This window comes from Microcaecilia unicolor, chromosome 2 (assembly GCF_901765095.1).
Source record: "Microcaecilia unicolor chromosome 2, aMicUni1.1, whole genome shotgun sequence".
NCBI classification, from domain to species: Eukaryota; Metazoa; Chordata; class Amphibia; order Gymnophiona; family Siphonopidae; genus Microcaecilia; species Microcaecilia unicolor.
This window is the reverse complement of record NC_044032.1, coordinates 378469737-378481711: the sequence shown is the minus strand read 5'-3', so window position 1 is coordinate 378481711 and position 11975 is coordinate 378469737.

The window sequence follows — 11975 nt, the reverse complement described above, 5'->3', positions numbered from 1 at the left end:
AACCAAAATGATATATGGAATGGAATTCCTCTCATATGAAGAAAGGCTAAGGAGGTTAGGACTCTTCGGTTTGAAAAAGAGATGGCTAAGGGGAGATATGATTGAGGTCTACAAAATCCTAAGTGGTGTAGAACGAGTAGAAGTAAATCAATTTTTACTCATTCCAAAAGTACAAGGACTAGGGGACACTTGAGGAAGTAACATGGAAATACTTTTAAAACAAATAGAAGGAAATATTTTTTCACTCAATGAATAGTTAAGTTCTGGATCTCATTGCCGGAGGACACGGTAACAGCAGTTAGCATGTCTAGGTTTTAAAAAGATTTTGATAAGTTCCTGGAGGGAAAAGTCCATAGTTTGCTTTTGAGATAGATATGGGGAAGCTACCCCTTGCCATAGGATTGCTAACATGGAATGTTGCTACTATTTGGGTTTTTGCCAGGTACTTATGGAAACAGGATACTGTGCTAAATGGACCACTGGTCTGACCCAGTATGGTTATTCTTATTTTCTTATTCTTAAGTTCTTATTCTGGTCTGTAAAAAATCTGATGGATTTTGGTCACTGAGGGCTGATGACTAAAAAGGGAGTCCAGTTGCCTGATGATGATATAGGGTTTTTAATTACTATATAGATAGAGAATGATTATGACTGAAAGATCAGAGGGATGATATAGCCCATTGTCCATTAACCAGACCTTTTATTTGGGTCAATGAGCAAGAGAGATTTTGTGTTAATATCCATATTGGTACAGAGGTCACGGTGTTGAGGGCAAGTGCTAGCATGTCTTTGGCATTAACCCTGTTAATATGGTTGACAAATTTTACTGAGTTCCATTTTTACTGCAACTTGTATATGGCCCTTAATGATTGCATTTGATCTTATAAATCAAAGCTGTCGATACAGCAGAGTTTGTCCAGGAAAGATTTTTTAAACCCATTTAGGTTCATAAACTGTGGGGCTCATTTTCAAAGCACTTAGGGCGTTTATTACTAAGGCGTGTTCACATTTTTAGCACGCGCTAAAATTGTGAGCACGCTAAACATTAGAGATGCCCATAGGAATGAATTGGTGTCTCTAACATTTAGCGCACCTACAATTTTAGCGCACGCCAAAAACATGAGCGTGCCATACTAAAAGACCCTTTTAGACTTACAAAGTTCTATAGGTTACTATCGGAACTTTGTAAATCTAAGTTCTGAAAATATACCTCTATGTATTGTATTTACTCACTTCTAAAAAGGACATCATATTCAAAATAGCCCTTCTTACCACAAGCACACTGTGGGTTAATGTTATAAAGATTTTTTTAAACTTAAAACATGTGAAGAAGGGCTTTTATATAATTATCCAAGGGGCTTTGCATTTTAAAATATGTCTGTCTAAATATGTCCATAAACAGAATTTGAACAAGTGAAGGAAAAACACCAAATAGTGAAGATAACCAATATACCAAACTGGCAAAAAAAGGAGATATACGTATGCCAAATCGGTCACTCACTCAATGTATGCACATGAAATGAATAATGAGCCAATCAGTGTTGATAATTGGGTGATAACCAATTATCAACACAAATTGGTTCTAATTAGGATTTACAAAGATATTGTGATGTATAATGATCTGCATGTAAATCCTAACACGGGTAACAATTTGGAGGCATGACTAGGGGTATTTTGGGGGTGTTCCAAACTTTTATGCAGATACATGTAGAATTGCACCTAATTGCAGGTACCTACAGTTAAGCACTGAGTGCGATTCTATAAAGGATGCATACCCCTTATAGAATCACGCTAAGTGAATTAAATGTTCATTGCCAATTTTTAGGTGCTGATTATATAAGTACATAAGTACATAAGTAGTGCCATACTGGGAAAGACCAAAGGTCCATCTAGCCCAGCATCCTGTCACCGACAGTGGCCAATCCAGGTCAAGGGCACCTGGCACGCTCCCCAAACGTAAAAACATTCCAGACAAGTTATACCTAAAAATGAGGAATTTTTCCAGTCCATTTAGCGGTCTATGGACTTGTCCTTTAGGAATCTATCTAACCCCTTTTTAAACTCCGTCAAGCTAACCGCCCGTACCACGTTCTCCGGCAATGAATTCCAGAGTCTAATTACACGTTGGGTGAAGAAAAATTTTCTCCGATTCGTTTTAAATTTACCACACTGTAGCTTCAACTCATGCCCTCTAGTCCTAGTATTTTGGATAGCGTGAACAGTCGCTTCACATCCACCCGATCCATTCCACTCATTATTTTATACACTTCTATCATATCTCCCCTCAGCCGTCTCTTCTCCAAGCTGAAAAGCCCTAGCCTTCTCAGCCTCTCTTCATAGGAAAGTCGTCCCATCCCCACTATCATTTTCGTCGCCCTTCGCTGTACCTTTTCCAATTCTACTATATCTTTTTGAGATACGGAGACCAGTACTGAACACAATACTCCAGGTGCGGTCGCACCATGGAGCGATACAACGGCATTATAACATCCGCACACCTGGACTCCATACCCTTCCTAATAACACCCAACATTCTATTCGCTTTCCTAGCCGCAGCAGCACACTGAGCAGAAGGTTTCAGCGTATCATCGACGACGACACCCAGATCCCTTTCTTGATCCGTAACTCCTAACGCGGAACCTTGCAAGACATAGCTATAATTCGGGTTCCTCTTACCCACATGCATCACTTTGCACTTGTCAACATTGAACTTCATCTGCCACTTGCACGCCCATTCTCCCAGTCTCGCAAGGTCCTCCTGTAATCGTTCACATTCCTCCTGCGACTTGACGACCCTGAATAATTTTGTGTCATCGGCGAATTTAATTACCTCACTAGTTATTCCCATCTCTAGGTCATTTATAAATACATTGTTTGTAAAATGCACATGTATGTGCTACTTTACTCATGCCAACCAATGGAGTAATATGGTCAACAGGACACTTCCAAACATACCAGGACAGCTGTATTAGTTACATTCAGTTTATTTCATAAATTGTATTGAGTCAACATGGCATCATGTTTCAGCCAGAGTGCCTGCCTCAGGAGTCTATGAAATACAAGTAAATAAATCAATAATCATTCAATATATCATCAAATTAAATGATACATATGAATAAAAATATCAAATATTTATAAAAGTCTAAGAGTATACAGATATAAAACTTGGAAACCATCGAATCTCATATAGACATAAAAATACATATTATAAATATGCATATTATAAAAGACATGATGAATAAATGATTAATAAATGTAGAGTATATACATGTTTTTATATTATACAATGAAATGGCCAAGAAGATAAATAATACAACCAAAAATCTAAAAATAGGCTATCTTAGAGAACTGACCTTTATAAGTAAGAAGCCTAAGTGTGACAAAAAAAGCTTCATGAAGATATTAAAAATGGATACAGTCCATGAACAGAAAAAAATGTGTCAATACATATGAGAAACAGTATGATATACTGTAATGCCCTATACACTGGCCAAAGCAAAAAGTGATTGTATCAGCCCAACTAATTCAGAATGCTACAACACGACTGATAGAAGGCTGCAAACGGCATGACTACATCACACCCTTCCTGTGAAAACAACATCGGCTACCAGTATGTTACAGGGCTAAATTTAAAACTCTATGGGCCTTGTTTACTAAGCTGTGCTGTAGGCACGCAAACGTTTTAGTGCATGCTAAAAATTAGCACATGCTTATGCTAGAGACACTGATAGGAACAGATAGCACACACTAAAATGTTAGCATGCTTACAGTACAGCTTAGTAAACAGGGCCCTATGTTTGACAAAATGGGCCAGAGTACTTAAAGAATAAGTTAGCCCTTTACACACCTTTAAGACCACCAAGGTCCTCTCAAGGACCATTACTATCTGTACCTTTATCAAAAGAAATTGAACAGTGTGATGCCCATCTTCTAGCCTTCTCAGAAGTATCCCCAAGCTCTGGAATTTACTCCAAGAGGGACTACGTATAACTCAAGACTACCTCTACTTCAGGAAGCAGGTGAAAGCCTGGCTCTTCTACCCAAGCCTTTCATACATAGGATGACTGACTATACATTCATTCTACACCTAGACTATTTTGATACACACACTGTAATTTAGATAAGTTCCTCAACTCTTGCTTAACTATGAACTTGCATTGGGTTTAGCTAATTATCAAATTATTCCAACTGACTCTGTACCACACATGTTGTTCCCATCATATATCTGCTCTTGGTCCCTAAACTATATGGTAGCTGAGGGACCAAGAGCAGATATATGATGGGAACAACATGTGTGGTACAGAGTCAGTTGGAATAATTTGATGATTATTGTATTGTAGAAATTCTTTAATATCATATTCATGAATGTTCTAATGTGTGCTTATTAGGCGTATCTTTAGTATTATGCTAACATTGTATTATATCTCTGGTATTTGAATGTGCTGTTAAATGTGTATTTTATTTATACCGTTTCACGGTAGTTCTATTATTAGGTTTTGATCTACTTTTTCAAGTTTACCTCATCTAGGTGCCCTTTTACTAAGCTGCATAAGCGTCTATATGCGCACAGCGCGTGCCAAAATAGAGTAACGACCCGGCTACCGCATGGCTCTTGCTGTAATTTCATTTTGGTTCACGTCCGATACGCACAGCCAAAAATAATTTTTATTTTCAGACGCACATATCGGATGTGCGCCAAGTGGCATTTGATGAGTGTAGGGCATTACCGTCTGGTTACTGCGTGAGACTTTACTGCTAGGTCAATGGCTGGTGGTAAGGTCTGAGATCCAAAATGGACGTGCGGCAATTTTCATTTTGCTGCACGTCCATTTTCAGCAAAAATTTTTAAAAAGCATTTTTTTTGCAAATGCGCTGAAAAATGATTCTGCACGCGCCCAAAACACGTACCTTCACTACCACAGGCCATTTTTCAGCACACCTTAGTAAATGGACCCCCTATTGTATTTATATTTATTCTTGGTTATTTTATGAAAATGGAGAACTTAGCTATCATAAATCTTTACAAAAAAAGTAATATTGGCTCTGACAGACATTAACCTCATAAAATATAGTATAGATGTAATACAATGCAAAGTAAGAAAGAAATACAAAAGAATCATTTGGTAAGTAATATTATAAAATGTGCTAAAAATGAAGACGTTACAGAAAATATGAAATCTGGACAGCATAAATAGACAAGGTAAGGTGAAATAAAAATCTCTGCAAAAGATACACTATTGTATAAATAAAGCAACAGTAGTTCCACTACTATCATGGAAATGTAATATAAAACTAGAAAGTAAACCTATATGAAAAAATGTTGAAGGTGTCACATAAATTAAAAAGATAATGATTATAGATTATAGTAACAAATCATTTATACCTAGAGCTTTAGCTTAGACTTTACCCTACTATTTTATAAAGGTGCTCAGGCACATAGGTCTAGATTCTATATATGGCACCTAAAAAATCTGTGCCAAAAAATAGCACTATTATATAAGCTGCACTTAAAGTTAGGTGCGGTTTATAGAATTAACACTTACACCCTGGAGTCACACCTAACTTTAGGAGTGGTCATCTGCATCAACTGAAACATGGTGCAAATGTACGAGCTTACATTATGTGCCCCATTATTCTATAACAATGCATGTTAATTTTAGGAACAACCCTGTTACACCCATGCCCCTCTCATTTCTGCCTCCCCCCCTTTTCAGATCACATATAAATTTTAGATGCGATTCCGTGCTTAATTTTATGCATGGAAATGTCAATTAAATGTAATTAGTGCCAATAATTGCTTATTAAAAAGCCCATTTTTGGCATTAATTGGTTCATTATTCAATTAAATTGCACACACAAATTGGGTGTGTGCTCAAATTTGTGCACGCAGTTTTTAGCGACTTTTATAAAATTAGGTGGATATTGTTATTTTTAAAACAGGATTCAAATAGACACCTAAGTAGCCTTCAAGCAAGGTGACCTGTTATAAAATTACCTTCTGTATATCATATACTATATTCCACAGCCTTCTTTTCCTATATACCAATACCTTTAGAGGTAAATACAGAACAAATTACAGTTGAGTGGAGGGAAAGCAGAAAGTAAGGTAGGTGAATGGAGAAAGAGACAGCTGGCTTAGAAGCCGCTAGCATTTTCTGATTCCTGTACAGGGACCCTGAACCATAAAACCATGAAGGACATGCAAATCAACCATGAAGGACATGCAAATCCTAAAACATGTAACAATTTGGAGGCATGGCTAGGGGTATTTTTGGGGTGTTCCCAAATTTTATGCAGATACATGTAGAATTGCACCTAATTGCAGGTACCTACAGTTAAGTACTGAGTGCAATTCTATAAAGGATGCATACCCCTTATAGAATCATGCTAAGTGAATTAAATGTTTATTGCCAATTTTTAGGTGCTGATTATGGAATTTAGACTTGTTTGTAAAATGCACATGTATGTGCTACTTTACTCATGCCAACCAATGGAGTAATATGGTCAACAGGACACTTCCAAACATACCAGAACAGCTGTATTAGTTACATTCAGTTTATTTCATAAATTGTATTGACTCAACATGGCATCATGTTTCAGCCAGAGTGCCTGCCTCAGGACACGGCATCATGTTTCAGCCAGAGTGCCTGCCTCAGGAGTCTATGAAATACAAGTAAATAAATCAATAAACATTCAAATATCTATCATCAAATTAAATGATACACATGAATAAAAAATATATAAAATATTTTATAAAAGTCTAAGAGTATACAGATATAAAACTTGGAAACCATCGAATCTCATATGGACATAAAAATACATATTATAAATATGCATGTTAAAAAGACATGATGAATAAATGATTAATAAATGTAGAGTATAAACATGTTTTTGTATTATACAATGAAATGGCCAAGAAGATAAATAATACAACCAAAAATCTAAAAAATACACTATCTTAGAGATCTGACCTTTAGCATTTTCTGATTCCTGTACAGGGACCCTGAAGCATAAAACCATGAAGGACAACTCCGTTGAGAAGTTTGCTGCTCCACACACACACACACACATACACACACGAAGATGGTGCATTTCATGTCCCACGTGCATTATGAATGTCATACCATTTTCAACAGCTCACTTAAAATAGCCGGTCACAGCATGGAGCTTCGGAGATGCAGTCACATTGCTTCACACCTGCATCTTCTGGCAAGAGCAAAAGATGCTGAATGTTGCTATTGGGAATCCTGCAGTATAAATATTTTATACATTTTCTTTTCTGAAGAGGTGATAAGAAGTCTCTACTGTGGTCTTTGCATGAAAAACTCATTTTTGAAAATTCATAACTCCCCACATAGTGGTAAGCTGCATAAAGCACTCTTACGGTTTCCCTGAGCCCAGAAGACAATTAAGAATCACAGCAGCAGTGGATATTAGCTGTGATATTAGTTACACTACTGTACACAGATTCCATCTCTAATACTAATCTGATTCTTAGGTCAGTGTACAATAGACAAGATGTCATTCATTTTTTCCCTTACATAAAATTCATTTTCATCAACCCTGCCAGCACATATATGTATGTAAGAGATTTGACTTGATATATGGGTATCACAACATAATCCGGGAAACTGGCTACCGCACCCATTATGGAATACTTTTATAAAGCATCATGTATAAAATGACTGTTATAAAATTGTTCTTCAACACTTCTCCTTCAGAAAGTATCAATTTAACTATAAGTTGGACCTCAGAGGCTTAACTCAGTAACCATATCAGGAGGTTTTTTTTATACTAAGGTGCGCTAGTGTTTTTAGTTTGCGTTAGAAATCAGCTGGTGCTAAACACTGAGATGTCCATAGGAATATAATGGGGGTCTCAGCATTTACCCCCCAATTCTATATAGTGCAACTTAAGTTGTGTGTGCAAATCCAGTCATATTCTGTATTTGCGTGTGCAACAATTAGTTAACAAGCCAATCAATGATGAAAATTGCTAATTAACAAGCAATTATTGACACTAATTGGCAGAACTCTCTAAGCATATTCTATAACATGGTTGCATAGTTGAAAAGGGGGCATGGCTATTGACATGCAATGGGTGGGTCACGGTTATTTCTAAAACTATTCACATTGTTATAGATTACACCCAGTCCATGCATAATTTAGGCTGCAGCATTTACACCAAGTAAAACGTGGAGTAAATGTGAGTAAATTTAGTCATGTTGATGGGCACTTGATGTATTCTATAAACTGTGCAGAAATTTAGGCTTATTCTATAAACTGCACCTAAATTAAGGCGTATGTTATAGAATACACTTAGGATTTTTCATTTTGATGCTGATTTTTTAGGCATGCTATATAAAACCTAGCCTTTTTATCACCAGCTGATTTTTAGCACAAGCTAAAAATGCTAGCACACCTTAGTAAAAGACCCCCTTAGTTATTACTGAGCACTTCCAAGCCAAGATTGCCACTAGCCCAAAGCTTAGGTTATATTTGAAATTTTATAAAAATAATCCTTTTAATTCAATGAATATTGGAAAACTTCATTCAAATATTTCAATACTCATCTTATTGTCGACCTTGGGGACTCCAACATGAAATCATGTTTCGCTAGCTGCTGTATTAAGAACTGTTCCCTTCTATGTGCTCGAATGTCATCTCACCTTTTCTAAATGTATACAAAATGCATGGAAAGAATGCACCTACTTTTACATGATCTGCATGTAGGCATTTCTAGGTGCATATTTTGGGTAGAGCGGAGATGGAGTTCTGAAATCTCCTCAAAGTGGAGGAACACTCAGGCCCTATGAATGTCAACAAAAGAGTCCAAAGAGTAGGGTAGGCTGGATCTTCTAAAGAAAGGAAGGGAGATGCTTGTTCAAAAGAATGATCTTTATTTAAAGTCACCAAACGACTCGACACACTGCCGTGTTTCAGCGCTGAAGCTCCTGTTTCCGGTGTCTTATGTTTGATGGTTATGCAAAGGTAAATAGTATTTGAAAACCAAATGCAACCATGGGCAAATTATGCTGACATTCGTTGAAAGCGTTTACCTTATACCTTGGATAATCATAACTTGCCCACGGTTGCATTAAGTGGAAATTGGGCTTGTGCCCAAATTTACGTGCATAATTTTTAGCAACTTTTATAGAATGGCGGGGGGAGGGGGGGGGGTTGGTGCCTAAATTGTGGGTCCCTGATAAAGAATTGTCTCCAATATATGGACATTTTATATACATGAACAAATATATACCTTCTCTGGAGCAGGTGTACATTTGCATGTAAGGATTTGTGCTAGAGAAATCCTTTTTATTTTAGAAAAGCACGTAAACACCTATGTTAATTTTGTAAAGTACAACTAAAGGTAGACATCTTTTCCCAACTCTGACAAAGTTGCCCTTGGTATAAAATTAGTGCTAATGCATGCCTAATGTAACTAAAAATAGAGTACCACGGGATGCGCTCATACGTCTTGCGGTAACTGAAATCTGCACATGGTGACCGCATGCTAAATAATTTTTCTAATTTTGTTTGAAGGGGCATGTTGTGGGTAGATAGTGGTTAGTGCACAGATACCATGTGAGTCCTTGCCAACAAAATAGGTGGTGATAATTTTAAAAAATGGCCACACACTAATGACAACATTAGCATGTCACCATTAATACAAAAAACCCCGAAAAAAGACATTTTTACAGCTGCAGTAAAAATAGCCTTAGTGCATGGGGAAGACTTACATAAGGGTGCTCTAAGGCCATTTTGGTGCACTGATCACAGATCTGTGCATAAATTAATTAGCTAATTAGGTGCTAAAAATGACTAATTGGTGTTATGTAGTTAATTGGCAGTAATTAGGAGTTAAGGGCAGAACTGTGCTAGTCTATACTATGTGTGCCTTAATTCCTGATGCAGAACTCCAAATGGAGTGTGGTCGTAGGTGGATCAGGGGTGGGTCAGGGATGTTCATAAAAATTAAGCACGATGTTGTAGAATACCTGTATTTGCACGCCTAACTGCCATGAGTTGGGTGCCAGCATTTACATCAGCCTTTGGCAGGCATAACTGCTCGTTCCCCACATTAGGCACAAAAAGCGAATGTTCTATAAAGGACACTCTGTGCAGATCGCCTTTCCAGAATCCTAGATTACCAGAGATTATCCCAGCACCTAACTTTGGGTGCCATTTATTGAATCTAGTCCTGTGTCACAGTATTCCCAAATTATTACACATGAAGGGGCATTTTCAGAATAGTGACGTCCAGCTCAATACATCCAAAATGGGTGTCCACCTCACATGTATTTTACAACAGGAAATTCGTCAGGATTTCCTGTTCGAAAATACCCAGGATTGGAGTAACCACTAGGCTACTCCTCAGAATTGTTTCCTGCTTTGCTAAGAATGCCAATAATAGCTGAAGCTATCATAGAGCCTGGTATCCCCTTTCAGTTTCACTTTTAGAGGAGGGGGACAGGGGACAGCAAACACTGGAGGATTAAGGAGGTGTCTTAATCCATCCAACCATCAGCTGCTCAATCAGAGCACCTTTTATACCCTAGGCATGACTGAAACAGGTCTGACTTATGACTCCTTCTTTTTAGACTTGGACGTTTCTTCGTAAATCGCTGTTGGATGTCCTGATTGTGGGTCCTCCCTATTCCCACTCAAAACATGCCCATAACACTCCCCCTTGCTATTTGGACATACTACAGTGTTAGATGTCCTTTTCTTTCTTTACAAAATCAGGATTTGGATGTTTCAGGCACATGGATGGCCATATGCTTTGAAAATATGCTCATTAATGTCCTATATACTAAGGCTGTTTTTTTTCCATTTGTTTTTTTTTCCTTTTGTTTAGTTTTGTTTACTATAGGACTTATTTACCAAGAGGCCTTTTTACTAAAGGGTGTTAAGCCCTTAATGTGCAGTGAACACTCCAACAGGCTACTCATTTCGAGGTATGTTGCCTCTTAGCATGTGGTATCCTGTGCTTTACTTATTTGTATAAAAATATTTTTAGGAGGGTAATCTAATGGGTGGACAGTGGGCATTCCAATGATATCCAGCTAGCATGTTAGCATTACTGCACTCGAACTGGACAATGCAGGGTTAATATGGGAACACTTAGAAGAGGTAAGTGTTCCCATGTTAATGTTTTACATGTACTGTGTGCTAATGAACATGACCTTAAATAAATAAATAAACAAACAAATAAATAAATAAATAAATAAAATGCCCTACAAAGTGTCACATTAAATCTGGGCTTAGCATGCAGGAAACTCCTATAATAGAATGCACTAAACCCAGATTTTATCACACTTTTGTAAAAGGAGCCTAAGCTATATTAGCTGTTTAATACAGGAACTATTGTGCACTCTTATGGCCCTGTTTACTAAGCTACACTATAGGCGCACTAGTGTTTTTATCGCGAGCTAGGTCAATAGGTAGCGGTAAGAGCTCAGGCCATAAATAGGCACGCAATAGTTTCAATATTAGTGCAGGCCCATTTCCTGGCCCATTAAAAAAATAGCCTTTTTTCCCAGCCATGGTAAAAAATGGCCCACTGTCATGGGAGTAGTTTGGGGGGGGGGGTGAGGGGGGCATTACCCCCCTAATGCACGGCTGACGCAATGCTGCAGGCAGCTCTCAGTCCCTCCTTCCTGCCCTCAGCTCCCCGACAGCCTTCCTCTTTGTTCCTTCCTGCCCCCCCCCCCTCCCGCATGTTTAAACCTTTTATTTTCCTTGTAGCGACTGTTTCCAACAGTGGCCAATCCAGGTCACAAATACCTGGCAAGATCCCAAAAAAGTACAAAACATTTTATATTGCTTATCCCAGAAATAGTGGATTTTCCCCAAGTCCATTTAATAATGGTCTATGGACTTTTCCTTTAGGAAGCCGTCCAAACCTTTTTTAAAACTCCGCTAAGCTAACCGCCTTTACCACATTCTCTGGCAATAAATTCCACAGTTTAATTA